The 24,772-nt window shown below is 42.4% G+C and overlaps 1 pseudogene; it reads left to right on the top strand.

The window, feature by feature from the left end:
* Window positions 1–17,129: 17,129 nt before the first annotated feature.
* Window positions 17,130–24,177, top strand: Phgdh-ps5 (phosphoglycerate dehydrogenase, pseudogene 5; annotated as a pseudogene).
* Window positions 24,178–24,772: the final 595 nt, after the last annotated feature.

Here is a 24,772-nt window from a genome sequence, read left to right as displayed (position 1 = left end):
AAAATGAAAACAGACTCACTATTTCAGCTGCGGCAGCCATCTTCCAGTAACTCACCAAAATGACGAACACAAAGGGAAAGAGGAGAGGCACTCAGTATGTTTCCAAGCCTTTTAGGAAACATGGATTTGTTCCTTTGGCCACATACATGCAAATCTACAAGAAGGGTAATACTGTAGACATCAAGGGAATGGGCACTGTTCAAAAGGAACCAGAAGGGTCTACAATGTCAGCCAGCATGCCGTGGGCATCATTGTAAACAAGCAAATTAAAGGCAAGATTCTGGTAGAGAGGATCAATGTGCAGATTGAGCACAGCAAGCACTCAAAGAGCAGAGACAGCTTCCTGAAGTAGGTGAAGGAGAAAGTTCAGAAGAAAGAGGAACCCAAAGAGAAGGGCACCTGGGTTCAGCTGAAGCACCAGCCTGCGACACCCAGAGAAGCCCACTTTGTGAGGACTAACGGAAAGGAGCCTGAGCTGCGGGAGCCCATTCCATATGAATTCATGGCCTAATGGACCAAAAAAAATGAAATAAAGTCAGAAAGAAAGAAAGAAAGAAAGAAAGAAAGAAAGAAAGAAAGAAAGAGAGAAAGAGAGAAAGAGATGAACGAAGGAAGGAAAGAAGGAAGGAAGCAGGCAGGCAGGTGTAGAGGGCCACAATAACATTCGCCACCGCTAGATGGCGCTGGCTTCCACTGCGCCCCACGTGGAAGGCCAGGATAGCCTCCGCCATTACAAGATGGCACCAGCCTTCGCCACACCAGCTGACTCCCTTTCAGGAAGTTAACTGTGCGCATGTGCAAGAGTGCCTTCGTGCCAGGTCTTTGCCCACTCCGGGGCGTGCCTGATGAGATCATGGGTAAACAACCAATCAGGTGTGGATGCACCGCGCTAGGGTGTATATAAGCGCACCATGTTGGCGCGCCGAGGCTTCCTCTTTAAGATTATAATAAAGTTTGGTCACAGTAAGGATTTCTATGTACCCGCGTGTTTCTTGCTGGCGAGAAGTCGCGCGTGGGACAGGCAGGCAGGCAGGAAGGCAGGAAGAAGAGAGAAAGAGAGAGAGAGAGAGAGAGAGAGAGAGAGAGAGAGAGAGAGAGAGAGAGAGAAGAAAATGTGTCACCAAAAACTGGAGAAAACTATGTTTTATACAATGATGTCGCTCAGGGAAATGCACAGGATTCTGAAAGCTAATGTTTTATATATGTTCTGAAAGCTGTTGTATATTAGACCTTTCAGAAGAGCACAGGCTGACTTCTGTAGGCATCAATGTAACTGACATTGATGAGAATTCTTAGTGTGCACAGTTTGACCAGCTAGATCTAATGAGTCTGAGTCATTTTGGTCAGTTTTTAGTCTGTTCAAATTTGCTTTAAGAATGACACTTAAGGGGCTAGAGAGATGGCTCAGTGGTTAGGAGTACCCAAGTGGCAGCTCACAACTGTTTATAACTCCAGTTCCAGGGGATTTGAGGTCCTCACACCAATGCCTATAAAATAAAGTCAAATAAAGTATTTTTAAAATTTGCTTTGTTAAAATAAATGACAGTTAAAAACAGACAGTAACTATCTAATCAAACCCTAGTTAGTCATATTTAGTATAAACTTTGAATACGTTACTTAAACCTAAATTGAGTTCAATATGCACAGAGGTACCATAGGTGATATACATTGGTATGTCGGTTAAAAATGAGTTTTCATTCACCTCTCTTGAAAGAACTGAAAACTTTGTGCTTTGATGATTGAATTTCAGGGTGAAAGCATCAGTTGTGGATTAATTCATTCTCATCAGCATTTTATAGCACATCCACCTCTCCTTCAGACACTGAATGCTTAATAGAATCCAGATTCGTGTGCTCCTCAAGGCAAACTTGCTCTACGACGCCCAACAGAACAATGTGCAGTGTCATATAAATTAAATGCAAGAGCAAAGGAGTCAGGGAGGGAAAGTAGAGTATCTGATTGGGGGCCTTGCTGTTTCCTGGAGGAGGAAGCATTTAAATTGAAACTCGGGGGACAGCTAAGATTTCAGTAATTAAAGAGGAAGGTTTTCTTCGGAGTTATAATTAACAGTATGGAAAGGCAGAAAGTATGTAAGAAGAAACAACATGGGGAAATCTGCCAGCTGTGTGTGTGTGTGTGTGTGTGTGTGTGTGTGTGTGTGTGTGTGTGTGTGTTCCCATATTGTCTGACCTCTGTGCCCCTTAGGCAAAACTAGGTCATACCTGTCCAGCAATTGAGAAATTTAGAATGTTCCTTTATTTCTTCTCCCCAAAGATGACACAAGACCTAGCTGCTCCTACTGCTTCTGAACATTTTTGCTTCATTTTTGGTTTGTTTGGTTGGTTTAGGATTGACTTCTAGAGACACAGTCTCTTGTTCTACAGCCTGGTGTGCTGGCTCGTTTTCTGTCAACTTGACACAAACCACAGTCATCAGAAAGGAGGGAACTTCAATTGAGAAAATGCCCCCAGAAACCCCAACTGTAAACAGACAAGGTGTTATCTTAACTAGAAATCAGTTGGGGAAGGCTCAGCCCCAGTGGATGGGGGCATCCCTGGGCTGATGTTCCTGAGTTCTGTAAGGAAGCAGGCTGAGTGAGGAAGCCATCTTGGGGGTGTTTAATCACAGCACTAGTAACCCTGACTGAGACACCCAGGTTTGTAGTAAATGTACTATGCAGCTCAGGCTGACTTTGAACTCCTGACCTTGCTGAGGTTTTCTGTATGGTAGGCAGCATTTTGTGAATGATAATGGGAGCAATCGCATTCTTCCATTCAAAATGCATTAACATTTTCTTGTATTAAAGTTCCTGAAATAAAAGGAAAATATAAGTTTTACCTGACCAAGAAATTGTGGAAGTATTTCTGTTAAGGTTTGGACGTGAAATGGCTCATGGTCTTCTGCCCTTAAGCTTATCTTCCCAAGCTCATGACCTGTTTAAGGAGGTGGTGGAACTTTGCTTCATGAAGCACTACCTTTCAGAGAAAATCCACCAGGTTGGGTCTCTGAAGCTTATAACATGGCCTTACTTCTGGCCCAAACTGTCTACTTCCTGTTTGAGGTGACTAGATGCTGTCAGCCCCCATGGATCCAACTGTCCTCCACACCATCCCTTTCCTACCAAGATGGATTGTGTATCCTGAACCAGCAATGCAAACCTCTCTTCAGTCACTCTGTCAGTCATCTAGTCGCATGGATGAGATGGGGAACTAATACAAGAGAAAGGAAGCCATTTCTACCTCTGTGTCTGACCAAGAAAGAACTGGGTCACTTCCCAACGCTATGCTTGGCCTCAGATCACAGAGTCTCTCCTCCATCCTACAAGAGGGCAGGGCCTTTTGTCAAGTCCAATGTGGTCTTTTCAGGTCAGCTTGGACATGTCCCCAAATAGCAAATGCACAGACATTTGGAAATCAGGTGGATGAGGGCAATGTTGTGAGTGTCATGGAGCAGTCAACGTCAATGCTTAAACAGACTAAAACCTTGGTCTCTGCGTTTTAGAATAAAGGGGATTGTCCCTCTCACGTGTCTTACATTGCTGTCAACCACCTGGATCCCAGGCTGGAGGGTTCATTGAGCACAGAAAGCCTTTGGGCGGGCGAGTCTCTGCTCAATAAATGACTCAACCTTCAAAACAAAATGAGACTACACGGAGATGCTAACCTCAGCAACCATCGAAGACTGGGGCATGTGACAGGTGGCTCATAGAAGGGCTCTTCTCTGGGAACTCATTGGGACATGGGTCTGCAGAGCCTAACGACCAGATGCCAGGCACTACAGCCGTACAGCATGGCTCAGACAAATGACCCAGAAACAGGCAGCTATCTGGTGGGAGGAGCTTAGGCTCAGAGAAGGAAGAGCTTAGAAAGGGAAGTGGTTCTCCTAAGTGAAAGGGGAGGCGCCACTGGACGCCATGGAAAAGGTGAGTCCAGGTGAATAAATTATCTTTCTGGTATTATATTACACTTCCATCTCTCAGAAGGCAGGGTCTTTCAATTTTTTTTCGTTCCTTTTCCATTTCTCTTAATCTAAATGTATTGTCTATTTTTCCTCTTGTCCTTCCACTGTGGGTCTCAAGAGAGAAAGAAGTACATGTATTAAATTCACTCCCCACACTTCCATACCAGCTTAACACATTATCTAACTGTTGACTGGTTAAGTTACAAGGGACTCCTTTTACTGAAAAAAAAAACATATTCTAACATCTTGTAGTGTTAATTTAATGGTAAATACTTAAATACAGTGTGAGGGAAACATTAAACCAGAAAATATAGCTTTTAAAAACCACAAAATCATAGCACATGTAAAATTAAATTTAAAAACTGAAAATAAAATCCAACTGAAACCAATAGGATGAATTACATATGGCAGATGCTGTCTTAAAATTAAAGCCCCAATACTGGGTTTAGTGGTAGAAATACTTGTGCACTCTGCTTTGGGCATAAAGTTTCATTCCTACATCGATGTCATTCATGCCTGTTCATAATTGTAGTGAATTTGGTTTTATGCATCAGAGTAGATCTAGGTCTAAGTATGCAATCTTTCACTTTATAAATTCAACAGAAGATTTTGCAGAACCTGGATTTTCCCCAGTGTGCTGGATAGTTTTTCTGTCAATTTAACACAAGCTATAGTCATGAAAGAAGAGAACTTGAATTAAATAAATGCCTCTATAAGTTAGGGCTGTAGACAGGCCTGTAGGGCATTTTCTTAATTAGTGTTTACTTCGGGAGACTCCAGCCCATAGTGGTGCCATCCCTGGGCTGGTCCTAAACTCTATAGGCAAGCAGGCTGAAACAGCCATGAAAAGCAAGCCAGTAAGCAACACTCCACTATAGCCTCTGTATCAGCTCCTGCCCTCTTCATGCCCTGTTAGACTTCTTCCCAGGATTGCCTTCAAAGGTGAAGAGTGATTTGGAAACATAAGCCAAATAAACCCTTCCTTCCTCAACTTGCTTTTGGTCATTCCTGATGTTTCATCACAGCAGTCGTAACCCCGGGACACCCAATGTGAATAAGCAGCTCTGTACTCATTTGTTTAATTAATACACTCTATTCATTCAACTTGGTTTGAAAATGATATGAAACAAAATATAATTATTCTTGCTGTAGTCTGACTCTGAAATGTCCCCTGTAGGTTTACATTTCTGATGCTTTGTGACCAGCTTGCTATTTTGAAAAGCTCTGGAGCATAAAGGAGGTGGAGTCTGACTGGTAGAAATGATTTATCAAGGGCAAGATGTGAAAGATCATACCTGCTGCTGGTTTCAGCTCTAAGTGTTTCTTTCTTTCTTTCTTTTTTTCATTACTTTGTTGGGATTTTATATTTTCATTTTTTAAAAATTTTTTATTAGATGTATTTCTTTACTTACATTTCAAATGTTATTCCCCTTCCCAGTTTCCTGTCCTTAAGTCCTCATTCCTACTTCTCCCCCTCCCCCATATGGGTATTCCCCCTATACATCTCCTTTACTGCCCCCCAATATTCCTGAACTGAGGGTCCTACCTAGGCAGGACTAAGGGCTTCCCCTTCCACTGGTGCCCCAACAAGGCTATTCTCTGCTACATATGGAGTTGCAGCCCTGGGTCAGTCAATGTATAGTCTTTCGGTAGTGGTTTAGTCCCTGGAAGCTCTGGTTGATTGGCATTGTTGTTTTTATGGGGTCACAAGCTCCTTCAACTCTTTCAATACCTCCTGTAATTTCCCCCAAGGAGGTCCTGTTCTCAATTCCGTGGTTTGCTGCTAGCATTGACTTCTGTATTGGACATACTCTGAATGTGTCCCTCAGGAGAGATCTATATCCAGTCCCTTTCAGCTTGCATTTTTAGCTTCATCAATCTTACCTAGTTTTGGTGGCTGTATATATGTGGGTCACATGTGGGGCAGGCTCTGAATGGCCATTCCTTGAGTTGCTGCTCAAAACTTTTCTTCCGCATCCCCTGCTATGGACATTTTTTCCCCTTTTAAGAAGGAGTAGGAGCATCCGCATTTTGGTCATCCTTCTTCTTGAGCTTCCTGTGGTCTGTGGATTGCATCTTGGGTAATTCAAGCTTTTTGGCTAATATCCACTTATCCATGAGTGCATACCATGTGTGCTTTTCTGTGATTGAGTTACCTCATTCAAGATGATATTTTCTAGTTCCATCCATTTGTCTATGAATTTCATGAAGTCATTGTTTTTGATAGCTGAGTAGTACCCCATTGTGTAGATGTACCACATTTTTTGAATCCATTCCTCTGTTGAAGGGCATCTGGGTTCTTTCCAGCTTCTGGCTATTATAAATAAGGCTGCTATGAACATAGAGGACCATGTGTCTTTGTTGTATGTTGGAGCATCTTTTGGGTATATATCCAAAAGAGGTATAGCTGGATCCTCAGGTAGTGGAATGTCCAATTTTCTGAGGAACCTCCAGACTGATTTCCAGAGTGGTTGTAACAGTTTGCAATCCCAGCAACAGTGGAGGAGTGTTCCTCTTTCTCCCAATCCTCGTCAGAATCTGCTATCACCTGAGTTTTTGATCTTAGCAATTCTGACTGTTGTGAGGTGGAATCTCAGTGTTGTTTTGATTTGCATTTCCCTGATGACTAAGAATGTTGAACATTTCTTTAGGTGTTTCACAGCCATTCGATATCCCTCAGCTGAGAATGTTTTTTTTTTAGTTCTGTACCCCATATTTTAATAGGGTTATTTGGCTCTGGAGTCTAACTTCTTGAGTTCTTTGTATATTTTGGATATTAGCCCTCTATCAGATATAGGATTGGTAAACATCTTTTCCCAATCTGTTGGTTGCCATTTTGTCCTAATGACAGTGGTTTTGACTTACAGAAGCTTTGCAGTTTTATGGGGTCCCATTTGTCGATTCTTGATCTTAGAGCATGAGCCATTGGTGCTTTGTTCAGGAAATTTTTGCCAGTGCCCATGTGTTTTCTTCCCCACATTTTCTTCTATTAGTTTGAGTATATCTTGTTTGATGTGGAGGTCCTTGATCCACTTGGATTTAAGCTTTGTACCTGGTGATAAGAATGGATCAATTTGCATTCTTCTATGTGCTGACCTCCAGTTGAACCAGCACCATTTGTTGAAAATGCTATCTTTCTTCCATTGGATGGTTTTAGCTCCTTTGTCAAAGATCAAGTGACCATAATTGTGTGGGTTCATTTCTGGGTCTTCAATTCTGTTCCACTGATCTATCTGCCTTTCTCTGTACCAATGCCATACAGTTTTTATGACTATTGCTCTGTATTGCCACTTGAAGTCAGGGATGGTGATTCCCCCAGAAGTTCTTTTATTGTTGAGTATAGTTTTTGCTATCCTGGGTATTTTGTTATTCCAAATGAATTTGCAAATTGCTCTTTCTATCTCTGTAAAGAATTGAGTAGGAATTTTGATGGGAATTGCATTGAATCTGTAGATTGCTTTTGGCAAAAGGCCCATCTTTACTGTATTGATCCTGCCAATCCATGAGCATGGAAGATCTTTCCATCTTCTGAGATCTTCCTCAATTTCTTTCTTCAGAGACTTGAATTTCTTGTAATACAGATCTTTCACTTGCTTGGTTAAAGTCACACCAAGATATTTTATGTTGTTTGGGACTATTGTGAAGGGTGTCATTTCCTTAATCCTTTCTCAGCCTGTTATCTTTTGAGTATAGGAAGGCTACTGATTTGTTTGAGTTAATTTTATACCCCAACACTTTGCTGAGGTTGTTTATCAGGTTAAGTAGTTTTCTGGTGAAACTTTTGGGGTCACTTAAGTACACTATCATATCATCTGCAAATAGTGATATTTTGATTTCTTCCCTTCCAATTTGTATACCTTTGATCTCCTTTCGTTGTCTGATTGCTCTGTCTAGAACTTTGAGTACTATATTGGATAAGTAGGGAGACAGTGGGCAGCCTTGTCTAGTCCCTGATTTTAATGGGATTGCTTCAAGTTTCTCTCCATTTAGTTTGATGTTAGCTACTGGCTTGCTGTATATTTCTTTTATGATGTTTATATATGAGCCTTCAATTCCTGATCTTTCCAGGACTTTTATCATGAAGGGGTATTGAATTTTGTCAAATGCTTTCTTAGCATCTAATGAAATAATCATTCATGATGTGGTTCTTATCTTTGAGTTTGTTTATATAGTGGATTACATTGATGGGTTTTCATATATTAAACCATCCTGCATCACTGGGATGAAGCCTACTTGATCATGATGGATGATCATTTTGATGTGTTCTTGGATTCGGTTTGAAAGAATTTTATTGAGGTTTTTTTTTGTGTGTCAATATTAATAAGGGAAAGTAGTCTGAAGTTCTATTTCTTGTTGAGTCTTTGGGTGGTTTTGGTGTAAGAGCAATTGTGGCTTCATAGAAGGAATTTGATAGTGCTTTATCTGTTTCAATTTTGTGGAATAGTTTGGATAGTATTGGTATGAGGTCTTCTATGAAGGTCTGATAGAATTCTGCACTAAACTGGTCTGGACCTGGGCTCCTTTTGGTTGGGAGACCTTTAATGACTGCTTCTATTTCTTTAGGAGTTATGGAGTTGTTTAGATGGTTTATTTGTTCCTGATTTAACTTTGGTACCTGGTATCTGTCTAGAAAATTGTCCATTTCCTCCAGATTTTCCAGTTTTCTTGAATATAGGCTTTTGTCGTAGGATCTGATGTTTTTTTTTTTTAATTTCTTCAGATTCTGTTGTTATGTCTCCCTTTTCATTTCTGATTTTGTTAATTTGGATACACTCTGTGACCTCTGGTTAGTCTGGCTAAGGGTTTATCTATCTTGTTGATGTTTTCTCAAAGAACCAGCTCCTGGTTTTGTTGATTCTTTGTATAGTCCTTCTCATTTCTACTTGATTGATTTCAGTCCTGAGTTTGATTATTTCCTGCCTTCTACTCCTCTTAGGTTTATTTATTTCTTTTTGTTCTAGAGCTTTTGTGAGTCCTGTCAAGTTGCTGACATATGCTCTCTTCTGTTTCTTTTTGCAGGCACTCAGAGCTATGAATTTTCCTCTTAGTACCACTTTCATTGTGTTCCATAAGATTGGGAATGTTGCATCTTCATTTTCATTAAATTGTAAGAAATCTTTAATTTCTTTCTTTATCTCTTCCTTGACCAAGTTGTAATTGAGCAGAGCATTGTTCAACTTCCATGTATATGTGGTTTTCTGTCATTATTGTTGTTATTGAACACCAGTCTTAGGATGCATTGGATTATTTCTATCTTTCTGTATCTGTTGAGGCCTGTTTTGTGACCAATTATGTGGTCCATTTTTGAGAAGGTTCCATGATGTGCTGAGAAGAAGGTATATACTTTTGATTTAGGATGGAATGTTCTATAAATATCCGTTAAATCCATTTGGTTCATAACTTCTGTTAGTTTCTCTATGTCTCTGTTTAATTTCTGTTTCCCTGATCTGTCCATTGATGAGAGTGGGGTGTTGAAATCTCCTACTATTATTGTGTGAGGTGCAGTGTGCACTTTGAGCTTTAGTAAGGTTTCTTTTATGAATGTAGTTGCCCTTGCATTTGGAGCATAGATATTTAGGATTGAGAGTTCATCTTGGTGGATTTTTCCTTTGATGAATATGAAGTGTCCTTCCTTATCTTTTTAAAATGACTTTCAGTTGAAAGTTAATTTTATTTGATATTAGAATGGCAACTCCAGCTTGCTTCTTTGGACCATTTGCTTGGAAAGTTGTTTTCCAACCATTTACTCTGAGGTACTGTCTGTCTTTGTCTCTGAGGTATGTTTCCTGCATGCAGCAAAATGCTGGGTCCTCTTTATGTATCCAGTTTGTTAGTCTACGTCTTTTTATTGGGGAATTGAGTCCATTGTTGTTGAGAGATATTAAGGAATAGTGATTGTCATTTCCTGTTATTTTCGTTGTCAGATGTCGAATTATGTTTATTTGTCTCTCTTTTGGTTTCATTCCAAGGAAATTATATTCTTTTTTTCTATACGGTGTAGTTTCTCTCCTTGTGTTGGAGTTTTCCATCTATTATCCTTTGTAGGGCTGAATTTGTAGAAAGATATTGTGTAAATTTGGTGTTGTCATGGAATATCTTGGTTTCTCCATCTATGTTAATTGAGAGCTAGATACAGTAACTTGGGCTGGCATTTGTGTTCTCTTACGGTCTTTATGACATCTGTCCAGGATCTTCTGTCTTTCATAGTCTCTGGTGATAAGTCTGGTATAATTCTTATACATCTGCCTTTATATGTCACTTGACCTTTTTCCCTTATTGCTTTAAATATTCTTTCTTTGTTTTGTGCATTTGGTGTTTTAACTATTATGTGATGGGAGGAATTTCTCTTCTGGTTCAATGTATTTGGAGTTCTGTAGGCTTCTTTTATGTTTATGGGTATCTCTTTCTTTAGGTTAGGGAAGTTTTCTTCTATAATTTTGTTGAATATATTTACTGCTCCTTTAAATTAGGAGTCCTCACTTTCTTCTGTACCTATTACCCTTAGGTTTGATCTTCTCATTGTGTCCTGGATTTCCTGTATGTTTTGGGGTAGGAGCTTTTTGCGTTTTATCTTTGACAGTTGTGTCGATGTTTTCTATGGTATCTTCTGTCCCTGAGATTCTCTCTTCTATCTCTTGTATTCTGTTGGTGATACTTGAATCTACTGCTCCTTGTCTCTTCCTTTGGTTTTCTATATCCAGGGTTGTCTCCATTTGTGCTTTCTTTATTATTTCTATTTCCATTTTCAATTCCTTCACCTGTCTGGTTGTGTTTTCATGTAATTCTTTCAGGGATTTTTGTGTTTCCTCTCTAAGGGCTTTTGCTTGTTTACTTGTGTTTTCCTGCATTTCTCTAAGAGAGTTCTTCATGTGTTTCTTAAAGTCCTCCATCATTATCAAAAAATGTGATTTTAAATCTAAATCTTGCTTTTCTGGTGTGTTTGGATATCCAGTATTTTCTTTGGTGGGAGTACTGGGCTCTGATGATTCCAAATAGTCTTGGTTTCTGTTGCTTAGGTTCCTGTGCTTGCCTCTAGCCATTGGATTGTCTCTGGTATTTGCTTGTCTTGCTGTTTCTGAGAATTACTTGACCCTGTTGTAGGCCTCTGGGTCAGCACTCTTGTAGAACTGTTTTCCTGTTTTCTTTCCTGAGAACAGGTGTTCTGATTTCAAGTGTGTCGGCACTCCTGGAGACTGTCTTCCATCTCTAGGCATGGGCAGGAATCAAAGGATCCTTACCCTGATTGCTCATATGCATTTGAACCCAGTGGGCACAGTTGGCACTGTTCAATTCCCTCTTGGGTCTGGACTGTGGGCAGAGGGTATTCTCCTCTGACTTCTCACGAATTTCCACACTTCTGAGAGTCCAGCTCTCTCCTCTACGGGATTTGGGTGCAGGGAGCTGTTTGGCCTGTTCAGTTCAGTCCTGGGCACAGACCAGAACTGTGCATACTGGTGCCTGTCTGTTCCTATATCCCTGTGCCCATAGGCCCTGTGCAATTTTCCCTTGGACCAGGGATGTGGGCAGAGGTGTGCAGAGGTGGCAGACTGTCTTGCAGTCTCCGGATGTCTGCACTCCTGGGTGATCAGCTCTCTTCTCCATGGGATTTGGGTGCAGGGAGCTGTGGGATGGTTTCAGTTCACTTCTGGGCAGAGCCAGAAATAGAAAGTGCCCTGACCCAGAGGAATTCTGCCTCTGTGTATCCTGAATCTACCAGGCAGGTCACTTGGTAGCAGAAAAGTGGGTCTTACTTCTGCTCTCAGCTGTGGCAGCACTTCTGGTGACTGTCTTCCAGCTCTAGGCATGGGCAAGAATCAAAGGGTCCTGCCCCTGGTTGCTCGTGTAGGTCCTTGCACCCAGCGGGCACAGTTGGCACTATGTGATTCTCTCTTGGGTCCGGACTGTGGGCAGAGTGTATTCTTCTCAGGAGTATCCACATGTCTGAGGGTCCAGATCTCTCCCCCACAGGACTTGGGTGCAGGGAGCTCTTTGGCCTGTTCAGTTCGGTCTTGGGCACAGACCAGAACTGTGGGTATTGGTGCCTGTCTGTTCCTATATTCCTGTGCCCAGAGGCCCTGTGCAGTTTCCCCTTGGACCAAGGATGTGGGCAGAGGCGTGCAGAGTTGGCAGTCTGTCCTGCGGTCTCAGGATGTCTCACTAAAAGTGTTTCTTATTCATGTCAGATGAACAGTCACAGCCACAAACATCCAGACAGCTTGTGGCTACCACCATCATGCCTTCTCTACTTTTATGAGCCATGACCTCTGAAATGATAGTCCAAATAAATCTTTCCTCCTTTGAATTGTTTTTGTCAGAGATCGTCACAATGGTGGAGAAACTAATACAAAGAATTAGTACCAAGAGTGGGGTTATTGTTGTAATAAACCTGGCCAGGAAGGTCTTTAGTCTTTGGAACTGGCTCATGGTAGGACTATGGAAGAGTTTAGAAAACCATGAAGATGCTGAAAGTTGAGTATAATGTTCTATTCTCATGGCAATTTGGAAGGTCAGATATAGGCAGAAATGTGGAGTTAAGACTGTGCTCATGAGGTTTCAGGTTGGAGCAGACTCTATAAGAGTTTGACTAGAGAATAACCATGCTACATTCCAGTCAACAATCTATGTTTTATCTATGTCCTGAAATGCTGAGGGAACATTCAGAAATAGTGGACTAAATTATTTCACAGAGGAAATTTCTAGATAGCAAGACAGTTAGGCATTGCCACAGTTATTGGTGGCTGGATTTTGTCAGTTTCATGATGATAGAAGAGAAGAAAAAAAACAGAGTGGAAAGAAGTAGAAATATAATTTCACAGAGAAAGGAATATGAGCATACTAAACATGCTACAGACAGACATTGCCAATAAAGGAAAATGCTTGTAATCGTTAGAATAGGAAATTAGGGAAAATTGAGGATGCTGTACTGGGGCAGCAAAAATGGGGAACACCCCACCATGAATGGTTTTAGGGTATAAAAAATTCAGTCACCTAAAAAGACACTGTCTGAAAGAATATGAGCACATCACTCCATCAGGGCTCTAAGTTCTTAGGGAGACCCCGCTACATTTTAATTACTTTCCACATAGTATTTTGCAGACCTGCAGAATACAAAGGTCATGAGGTTAGGGGACCTGGTACCAAGATTTCAGCAGAAGTCTGTGACTGTGAGCAGTGTAAGGTCAAGTCTCCATAGAGAGGTCTTATGAGACAATGCAAAAAGCTTTAAAGATGAAAGATAAGTTGCAATTGAGACCACAGGATGTTGGATACATGGAGCATTTGCTGAGGAAAGATGCTGAAGCCAAGTGGAAATGACCCCAGAGAGAGGATACATGGGCCAGAAATAGCAGGGATGTAGAGGTGGGGCTGCCCAACCTCACATCATGCCACCAAGTGTCCCAGATGCCAAACACAAAGCTGTAAGCTTTTGTAGCTATAGTCCTGCTGGGTTTCATCTTTCTTTGACTCCATTTTCCTCTGGTGTCCCTATTCCTTACTTTTTGGGTGAGGGTATTTGCCCTGTTATTAAATACTGGTAGTATGTAATATGTAACCTCGATCATAACCTGTGATCATATAGAGCTAAAAACTAAGAATTTGTCTTGAGTCTAAGAAAAGACTTTGAACTAAGAGTTAAAAATCTAGGGACTTTTGAAGTTAAAAGAATGTACTTTGTCTTATGAGTTAGCTCTGAGCCTATGATGTTCAGGGCCAGGATGTTCTGGCTTGGATTTGAAATGTCTTCCACAGACTTATGTTTCAAACTTTTGTTTCTCTTGTATGTAGAGACCTTAGGAACTAGGGCCTTACTAATGGAAGTGGGTGTCTAGGGATGAGACACTTCGAGATTATAGTCAGCCTTGGTTCTGGCCCTGAGCTCTCTCCTTCCTGTCTATAGAATGCAATAGGAGCAGCTGCTGTCTCCAAGGGCTGGCTGATTTTTTTTCCCTACTGTTAAAGGTAAGAATTTCTGATACCAGAGGCTGGAATAATTTTTTCCTCCCATGAGTTGCTTCTGTCAGGAAATTTTTCAAAGCAGCAAGAAAACTAGCTGATACACCATCAGAAAGCAACTTAATCATGGATGGTTTAAAACCTGGCATATCATGAGTCTATCTATGCTCAGTTAGCTTGAGATTCATGTTCTATTAGTTCTATTAACCATATTTAAAACCCTTGCTACCTAAGAATATCTGTCCATTCCTCCTCATTCTCAGGAATAGATGTAGATTCACTGTCATTTGAGAATAGCCTGGGAAAGGTACTTAATCCACTCAGTTTCTGTTCTGGCTTTGACTTGGACTGGTCTTAACCTCCCTTGTTTGAGGTGCAGAAATGAGGAGGAAGGGCTGGCTGGAGGTAGGAGTCATTTTGGGGCCTCCAGATTCCCTGGGTAAACCTGAGGAGGGCACTGTGGGACCTGAGTGGAATTAGTGATTGGCCTGTAAAGCTGATTTTTAGAGAAAATTTGTCAGTCTTCAGATCATACTCTGTGGTTCTCCATATGTGCTTAACAGTTCTTAAGAGCAGGCCTGAACAAGAAGAAATACAGCTGTCTCCTTCTGGCCTTCGCTCTTTCCTGTCACCTGGTCATGACTTCCAGTCCCGGCATTCTTGAACCTGAAGGTTGGTCATTCATTTTTATTCTTGAATTCTAGTTATTTTCCTTCTTTTATCATTATGACCATGCTTATATGGTATAACTATGTTTTTAAATGTTTCATATAGCTTGCATTTTTGTATTGAAGACTGTTAGTTTACACATCCTGTTGGAGACAGACCATACCTGATATGAGTACAAAGATTTTACACTTTTAAATATTTGTACTGAGTGAGACTATATCAACTATCTATTGTTGTGCAGAAGATGAACCCCAAAGTATAATAGGTCCCAACTCCAGTATGGCATCTCTACCAGCATTCTGTGCCTTGGCCGGCTGGTTCATTCACCTAACTCATTTGAAAATCATCTGTAGGTTTCCAAGAGCCCTAGATCAGCAATGGCCTCTTTTAATCAGACTGAGGCCTCCTCTTTCCATGTGGTTCCTCTTGGCAACTGTTACACGTTTGACACATATAGCTGTAGGGTTCTGGTAGAGCGAAGATGGGAACCACATGAGAATTTTAGTCTGCATGCCCTGGTTTGCACAATGTCTCTTTGGCTATGTCTTATGGGTCACAAAGTCAGTCTGATGTAATAGAGTGGAGAAATAGAGCCTTGTTAGAAGGTGCTTCCATGGCACAGAGTAAAGAGACCGGATAGCAGAAAGCATGAGATGGACAGTCCCAGTACATAAACTACAGGTGACCCAGTTACACTGAACTTTAAAAAACTCAGCTGCACTTTCTAGTTCAGGTGAATTCCAAATATTACATAGGATACACGCAGGCTAAACAAACAAACTAAAGCCTTCATTGTTTATCTGACTCCAAGTTTACCTCTGTTGATTGCTCCTGGAAGTGCTAATTAATGGACATCGTAAAGTTTGCTTACAACCAACATTGGCTTTCAACCTCTATTCAAAACAGCTATAGGTTGGTTCTTTAGGAAGTCTCAATCAGTAAGCATTGCTCAATATAAGAGAAAATTAGCCTGTGAGCTTCAGGAGCCCTTTCAAAATACTAACAGATCATCTCAACTCTCTTCCCAGTCTACCGTTCAGCCCATCCGACGTGGCTTCCCGCATGGCTGCTGGGAAGGGGTTTCCCAAAGATTGCTCAGGTTACACCCAAGCAGAGTCCTCTCTCACACACCAGACTGTGAGAAACCAGTACAGATCTCATGCCAGTGGAAAACAGTAGCGCCCAAAAGAAACAAGACATCAAAACCCAGTCGGCAGGAGCTTTGTTTAAAGGCAACTCAGCCACTTCAGGGAACACACAATAGACCTCACAGCATTTCTGAGAGAACTTTGAACAGTACTATCTAATGTTGATTCTCTTCTCTCATTTCTGTAGTCCCAACTTTCACTTCAATACTGCGTAATAGCTGTCTTCCATCTCCATTGCTTCCTTCTTTAGTCTGGAGTCCTCAGAGCTTATCAGAGTGCCATGATTTGAATATAAAATGTCTCCAATGGCTCATGTGTTTGAACATTTGGTTCCCAGATGATGATTCCAGGGGGAAGTTGTGGAACCTTTAGAGGTAGTGCATTGCTAAATTAAGTGGGTCACTGAGGGAGGATTTTGAGAGTTATAACAAGGCACCATTTCCTCTCCTATCTCTGTCCCATGGTGTGCAGAGATCTGAGCAAGCAGCCTCACCCTCTTGCAGCCACAACCTAGAGACAACCATGTCTCCTCCATCATGATGAAGAATATCCTACAAATGTGAGCTGAAATATGCCCTTTCTTTCTTAAGTTGTCTGTGTTGGGTATTTGGTTATAGTGACAAAAAAAAGAAATGATATATCAGGCATACTATTGCCTGGACTGGGGAAGAAAATCAAATCAAAAAAGTGTCTGTCGTGCAAGCATGAATCCTGTGTGAGCTTCAGAACTCAGGGTGATAGGAAAATAAAGCCAGGCATGGTGATCCATGTCTGCAAAGCAGATCTAGGAAGATGAAAAAAGGCAGATCTTTAGGGCTCATGGTCCAGCCAGCCTAGAACTAAGCCAACAAAAAATGAGGTGGATAGCTCCAGGAACAACATTTAAGATTGTTTTCTGGCCTATGTACCAGACACTTCAGCAGCTATGCGTAGACTTGTCATGAAGTTTCATCTAATGAGATGTAAATGAAAATGTGTATGATTTTTCTGGAAATATCAGTGAAGGAAGCTACCATACTTCTTTCCTCCCTGCCTCTTGGATAGATGACATGCTCACAGGATGAGGCGAGAACAGTTTCCTCGAAACATGAGGCAGATGCTGCTGCCAGGATGGGAGAGCAGCAGGATGGAGTGACCTTAATGTCTAACTTTGCAAGTGCTATAGTCTCCTAAAGTCCCATGTCCAGAGTCACATGGGACACCTGCCCTGGGATGGTGCCTCATAGGGGATTTTCTACGAAGTGCAATATACTGCCTCATAACAGAAATAACTCAACTGCTAAATCAACTGCTTAATAGGAACTCAAAACTATAGCAACCAGAATGTGTTTGCGAGGCAGTATTGAGTAACTCAGGTAGAAGCTTGCCACTAGCCATGGCCACTGGGGCAGCCTCCCAATGGCTGAGGAAGATGAAGGTAAGAATATCTGAGAGAAGCCTTGAATGAGCTTGTCGTTAGAAACATTTATTTTCAACAAGAGGCCAACAGTTCACAAGGACAGCTCAAGTCCTCCTTAGTTAGGCTAAAAATAGCTACATTCAAGGTTATGGTGAAATTAGATGTAACTTCCAGCCTGTATCTCTGAGCCCTCCGAGACTGCTGTAATGGAGTTGTAGAACAGGTAAGCAAATTGTCTGGTTGGAACCCCTGCTTGCCCTGCACTAGCTGGGAAACCCCATCTGTCCTCCTTTCAATCCCACTGCACAGAGAAAACTCCTGACTGACACATCTTCACCCCTTGCCTTTGTGTTTCTTGCAACCCACCTAAGGGTGCCTGTGTAGAGACTCAACATTTGATCATATATGGGCACAGCGTCAGCTCCTAGCCAACACGTCATCACCCTTTGTTTAAGATCTATAAAACCCCCTTGCCTTAACCCTGACATGGAACTTCCCTGTCCCCATTCCTTGGGACCAATGACCCCAATAAACCTAATAAACCTTCATTTATCTGCTTTTAGTCTGGTCTGATCTGGCCTATATTTGTATCACGTAGAGATAAAATGCCTATTAATAACTTCTAGCCTGTTTCTCTTAGTCCTTCAAAATGGCTGTAATGGAATTGTAGGGTAAGTGAACAAAGCATTTACCATGGAATACCATTTTCTTAAGCATCAGTCTTCAAAAAAATAACTAAATTACTCTACTTTGGACAAACTCATTTCCTGGTTATTTATCTTGTTTTCTTGACTTTTTTCTTTTCTTTTTTTATTTTGTTTTTGTTTTTGAGTGTTTTTTTTTCCATCCAATGGAAAAGGCTCCAAAATAAATATCAAAAAAATGAAAACTGAGTACTGATTAGCAATTAAAACAATAGTATTCTTTTTTTTAATACAACCATTTCCAGAAACTTCTATCATAATTATCTAATCATTCAAATGGTCCTTCAAATACTTCCATAAGATAGAATGTTTATATAGCTCATCTATATATTTCTCTTCATTTCTTCCTTTTGGTATTCCATTAACACTTTCGAGTAGTACTTGAAATTTCTTGGACAATGGTTTTTCGTTTCATTCCTGCATACTATATCTTTCTATCAAGATTTTTACAGGTAGTTGGACATTCCCAAGTCAGTAACACTCTTCCTATTACTATGTTTATATTCAGGAAAGATAGACAGATCTGTAATTCACATTTTGGAGAATTTTCAGCCTAAGTGACAGCGATTTGGGAGTTTGGAGAAGACAAATGGCATTAACACACTCCACAGCCACCAGAGAGCATGATGGTTAGTCTTTAATGTTTACTTGACACATTTTAAGAGTCACCTGGAAAGAGGAATTGCTTTCATCAGATTAGCCTGTGGGTATGTCTGTTAGGAATTGTCTTGACTGATGATTGGTGGAAGAGGGCCTGGTCCTTGTTGTATAACTGTTTCCTGAGATTGGAACAGTTCATTTGACATGGAAGATCCTTAAGCAAGACAAATAAACAACTCAAAATAGGTCCAGGAAGTCTCTGAAACCAACCAGATTCATTAGCCCCCTCCTTTCCAGGGTAAACAAGCCAAGTGACTGAGTAACTCTCAAACAAACTAAACTGAAAAGAAGACTCATAGAAGCCAAGTTGCCTGGAAGAAGCAGAAACCGAATGAGCTGCCAGGGAAAGGTGTAGACCAACTGAGTCACTTGGAAAGAACACTTTCCAACCTGTTGAGCTGCCTGCAGGCTGTGCAGTGTGCTCCAAGTTCCCAGCTTTATGAGCTAACACCCATGCTGGGGTGGGTGGGTTTTGGTGATGCAGATGTCTTTGAGTCCTTTCTGCTCCTGTAAATAACTCCTTACCCATATTCCTATAACTAAACCCCATAAAACTTTAGTGGCATCCACACTTTGTTCTGTCATGGCTTCCTAACTGGGGTGAGTAGAGGTGTGTATTGCATCTCTCTGGAAGTGCTTTGTCACACAACATCGCTGTAGATAGTACCATCCTTAGGCAGGCAGGCCTGGCCTACAAGAGAAAGCTAGCTGAACAGAAGTTTACCAAGTTCTTGTAAGCTTTATCCCTCCTTGGTCTCTACCTCAGTTCCCACTTGAGTTCCTGCCCTGCTTTCTCTCAATGATGGACTGTGACCTAAAGTATGAGAGTACATAAGCCCTTCCCTCCCCAACTTGCTCTCAGTCGTGGTGTTTCATCATAGCATAGTGTGATGTCTGGACGGCATGATATGAATATAAAATGAATAAGGTTGATTAGATTCTAGTCTGACTGAACAGTGGTCACCCTTACTCAGCACCCTAGGATCAACGCAAACAGATGTCTACTCAACACAACAGGTATTGGCTGATTAATTCAAGAAGTTCAATATGAATATGAAGTTAGGTATTAAACTCTTAACTTTTTCTGTTTTTTTCCTCTTGTGTGTGGCATATACGCACATGGATATGTCTGGGTTCACAGGCTTGCACACACACAGAGGCCAGAGGAGGGTGTTGAATGTCTGTCCCTATCACTCTCCAACTTAAGACAGGGTCTCTCACCAAACCCAGAGCTAAGCCACTGACCAGCAAACCCCAGCCATTCTCCTGTTTCTGCTCTCATTCCAGCACTGAGATTACAGTATACATGACCCACAGTATATATGATATATCACTATATAATATATATGACCATACCATTTTGCATGCATTCTGGTGAATTGAACTTGGGTCCTCGTGCTTGCTTAACAAATGCTTTTACCTGATGTGCCATCTTCCTAGCCTCTGAATGTAGTTTTTCAGAGCATAGTAAGGCAAAGTGATGAATCAGTCAAACAGGGGTGCTAAGCATGTAAAGTATATTCTTTACTTGCCACACATGCCACCCTAGCTCAGCTGCTGTCCAGGACATACAAGCTCTGCTTTTTCCTGGCCATCTCACATCTCAGCTCACTTACTTAACTCTTGCTCACCAGAAATCACCAAGGGATTATTCCATCCAACACAGTCTGAGGTGTGTGTGTGTGTGTGTGTGTGTGTGTGTGTGTGTGTGTGTGTGTGACAATGGTGAGCACTCCCCCTGGAAAGGCTCTGTTCTTTCTCAGCCTCTGTAGCTCTGTCTCCTCTGGGTTTCCCTCTTATACCTCAACAATTCTTCCAGGGGCTTTGCTGACCCCTGGACCTGTTCTGGAGAGGTGGCTGCTCTGGTCTCTGGAGGCCAGTCGACTCACCCAGCTCATGTGCCACTCCTCTGTTAAGATTTCCCCAGTCAGACTTTCAATTCACTTCCAAGATGCAATGCCCTCAGACCTCTAATACTGTAGACCTTTCTGCCTGAATAGCCTAAGGAAGCCAAACCTGTTCCAAACTCCCTTCTCCCATCCATATTTAACACTCACAAGTTCCGTTTCCTATGCACTCAGCCACTCACTGCTTACATATATCATTGACTCTACATCTTGGTTCCCGGCCACTTTCTCAGCAGTCAGCTGAACCACAACAAACATCAAAAGAAAAACAAAAAGAAAATTTCCAATGGTCCTTCCGCTTTGAATTTCATCCCCTTTCCATTGTACAATCACTTGTCTGATCCTTCAAAACCCTGGGTTTGGCCACATCCCCATCCCATGTGTTGCAATGGCCTTCTTCAGCATCAGCACCCATATCCCTAGAGAGCTGCAGAAAGCCACGCCAACTCTGAGCACCAGGAGTTCCTGCCTACCTGTCTTCAGTCTTTTTGCCCATGTTCCCGGGGGTCACAATCGTCTTTCCTTTGCATTTCTCTATATGCTTGTTTTTCTGACTGAAAGATTCTTCCCTGGGCTTCCGTCAAGTAGCAGTCCTCTCATGACTATGTAACTTTTCTTTCTTTTTTAAAATTATTATTATTTTATTTTTTATTTTATTGGATGTTTTTATTTACATTTTAAATGTTATCCCCTTTCCCAGTTTCCCCTCCAGAAACCCACTATCCTATCATCCCTCCCCCTGCTTCTATGAGAGTGCTCCCTCACCCACCCAGTCCCTCCCACCTCCCCGCCCTGACATTCTCCACACTGGAGCATCTAGCCTTGACTGGATCAAGGGGCTCTCCTCCCATTGATGCCCAACAAGTCATCCTCTGCTACATATGCGGTTGGAGCCACAGGTCTGTCCCTGTGTACTCTTGGGATGGTGGTTTAGTCCTTGGGAGCTTATGTAGGTTTTATCCTGCTGTTCAAGTTCCTTTGACATTTCACCCATGGACTAATTTACGCCCAAAGTCATAAGTACCCCTTTGCATGTACATGATTCCACTTTTTAAATGTATTTATTTCATGAGGGGTGGGCACACACATGCACGGCCCGCAGATATGGCATAAGGATATGACTTGTTATAGTTGATTCCCACCTTCCGTCTTGGTCCTGGGGTTTGAATGTGTTAGACTTGGCGACTCGCACCTTTACTGCTGATCATCTTGTCCACCCTGTGGTTCCATTCTGAGGGAAAGAGTCTTGCTTCAATTGTATGGTGGTTCTGGGCACTCAACCATCCTCTGCTCTTTCGACTTAAAAGAAAATCTTGCTCAACTGCCAGGTTTTCAATGTGTAGTCTTCCTACCTTAAACCCATTCCCTCTGAATCACTTGATATTACTCAGCTTTTTTTTAGTCATCCACTGGCCTTCGTGGATGTTCTATTTTGGTTCTTTGTCTATTTTTATATTTGACATTTTGGTCCTTGTTGAGAAGTTTGTATATGATGGATATTAACACCTTATCTAGAGTGTAATTTGCAAACATTTTCGCCCAGTCTGTGAGTTACATCTTTACTGTGCTGGTTTTGGGGGTTTGTTTGTTTGTTTGTTTGGGTTTTGGCTGTGGTTTTTGGAGGAGGTGGGTTGTCTTTTTGGCTTGGTTTTGTTCTTATTTTTAAGCCTGGAAGAAGCTTTTTAGTTTAATTCAATCCCATTTGTCTGTTTTTGCGTTTGTTGCTTGGTGACTGCAGTTTGTTATAATATATTCAGTGTTTCAAAATAACTAAAAAAGTAGATATTTTAGAATTGGCACTATAAAGAAATAGTATTTGAGACAAATATGTTAATGAGCCTGTTTTGATCAACTCCCAGTGTATGAGTACATTTAAACTTCTCATAATATTCCATAAATGTGTACAAGTATCAGTTAATTAAAATTAATACAAAAGAAAAGGCGGCTTTTTAGTAATAAAGCCTTAGTTTTCTACAGGCCTAGTAAATATTCCCCTGCATAGAAAATACATGACCGGCCCAGTCACCAGAGTCAGTCCTGCCTGCAGTTTCCTGTGCTAAGTGCTTCTGCCCACCAGAGCAACCAATTCTAAGGCCTGGCTCTAGCAAGGGCCTTCGCAAATCTGCGCAAAGTACTCATCAGTGACAGCCTGGACCCTTGCTGCAGGAAGATACTGCAAGATGGAGGGCTGCAGGTGGTGGAGAAGCAGAACTTGAGCAAGGAGGAGCTGATAGCAGAACTCCAGGACTGTGAAGGCCTTATCATCCGGTCAACTATTAAAGTCACTGCTGATGTTATCAACGTGGCAGAGAAGCTCCAGGTGGTGGGCAGGACTGGTACAGGCATGGACAATGTGGATCTGGAGGCTGCCATGAGGAAGGGCGTCCTAGTCATGAACACCCCTGACAGAAATAGCCTCAGTGCTGCGTAACTCACCTGTAGAATGATCATGTGCCTGGCCAGGCAGATCCCCCAGGCGACGGCTTCGATGAAGGATGGCAAATGTGACCAGAAGAAGTTCATGGGGACAGAACTGAATGGGAAGACACTGGGAATTCTTTGCCTAGGCAGAATTGGAAGAGAGGTGGCCACCCGAATGCAGTCCTTTGGAATGAAGACTGTAGGCTATGACCCCATCTTTTTTCCAGAAGTCGCTGCCTCCTTTGGTGTCCAGCAGCTGCCACTAGAGGAGATCTGGCCTCTCTGTGACTTCATCACTGTCCATACCCTGAACCTGCCCTCCACCACAGGCTCGCTCAATGATAGCACCTTTGCCCAGTGTAAGAAAGGTGTGCAGGTGGTGAACTGTGCTCGAGGAGGCATTGTGGATGAAGGTGCCCTGCTTCGTGCCCTGCAGTCTGGTCAGTGTGCTAGTGCTGCACTGGATGTGTTTACAGAAGAACCACCGCGGGACCAGGCCTTAGTGGACCACGAGAATGTCATCAGCTGTCCCCACCTGGGCGCCAACACCAAGGAGGCCCAGAGCCGCTGTGGGGAGGAAATCACAGTCCAGTTCATGGACATGGTGAAGGGGAAATCTCTACCAGTGCCTTCTCTCCATATACCAAGACTTGGATTGGTCTGGCAGAAGCATTGGGCATGCTGATGCATGCCTGGGCTGGTTCCTCTAAAGGGAACCAGGTGGTGACACAAGGAACATCTCCAAAGAATGCTGGGACCTGCCTGAACCTTGCAGTCATCGTCGGCCTTCTAAGAGAAGCATCAAAACAGGCAGATGTGAACTTGGTGAACACTAAGCTACTGGTGAAAGAGGCTGGCCTCAATGTCACCACCTCCCATAGTCCTGGTGTCCCAGGAGAGCAGGGCAGCAGGGAATGCCTTCTGACTGTGGCCTTGGCTGGTGCCCCCTACCAAGCTGTGGGCTTGGTCCAGGGCACCACACCAATGTTGCAGGTGCTCAATGGAGCTATCTTCAGGCCAGAGGTGCCACTACGCAGAGGCCAGCCCCTGCTCATGTTCCAGGCTCAGCCCTCCAATCCTGTAATGCTGCCCACTATGATCAGCCTACTGGCAGAGGCAGGGGTACAGCTGCTACCAGACCTCCAAAGTATCCAACAGAGAGACCTGGCACATCATGAGCCTCTCCTCCCTGCTGCCCAGTCTGAATGCATGGAAGCAGCAAGTTTGTGAAGCTTTCCAGTTCTGCTTCTGCCCCAGGGGCTCAGCGGTCCCAGCCCCTCAGGCTCTTCTGAGGAAACCCGCTCACTGTGACCTGAACTAATATCTAGTTAAGAATCTAACTCCAAAAAAAAAAAAAGAAAGAAAGAAAGAAAAAAGAAAAAAAGAAAATACATGACCACCAAAAAGTTCAGGGTTCCTCTGTGGAGCTTGCCTGAATGTAAAAAAGGAGAACTGGAGAAATATGGAGAGGTCCCAGAAATCTCAGCATTGTCTCTGCAGCAGAAATAGCAGGTGGATTCAGAAAACCCATTACCATCTCTGCTCTGTTCTCCCCAACTTCCAACAGTCAGCAGAGAAGAGCAAGAGAATGGATGGATGGATGGACACCCCACACACACACACACATACACACACGTACACACATGCTCTCTCTCTCTCTCTCTCTCTCTCTCTCTCTCTCTCTCTCTCTCTCTCTCTCTCCTGTACATCTTTTTCTGGTGTCTCTCTTTCCCACCACACATGGCAAACAGAAGAAAGAATTCCCATACACTCCCAAGAGCAAGGCCACCATCTAATCACCTCTTGGGTTAGAAAACACAGTTCTCTTGGATACTTTGAAAGGCTCAAGTGCTAGCAACACAAAGCAATCCTGGCCTTTGCCTTTAGAACAACATTCCTTAAGGTGGACAATTACCCATGGGTCCAGTATACACTAAAAGCCCATCATCC

This window comes from Rattus norvegicus, chromosome 2, assembly GCF_036323735.1.
Source record: "Rattus norvegicus strain BN/NHsdMcwi chromosome 2, GRCr8, whole genome shotgun sequence".
NCBI classification, from domain to species: domain Eukaryota; kingdom Metazoa; phylum Chordata; class Mammalia; order Rodentia; family Muridae; genus Rattus; species Rattus norvegicus.
The sequence above is the reverse complement of the archived record's forward strand: the minus strand, read 5'-3'. Positions and strand labels throughout refer to the sequence as shown.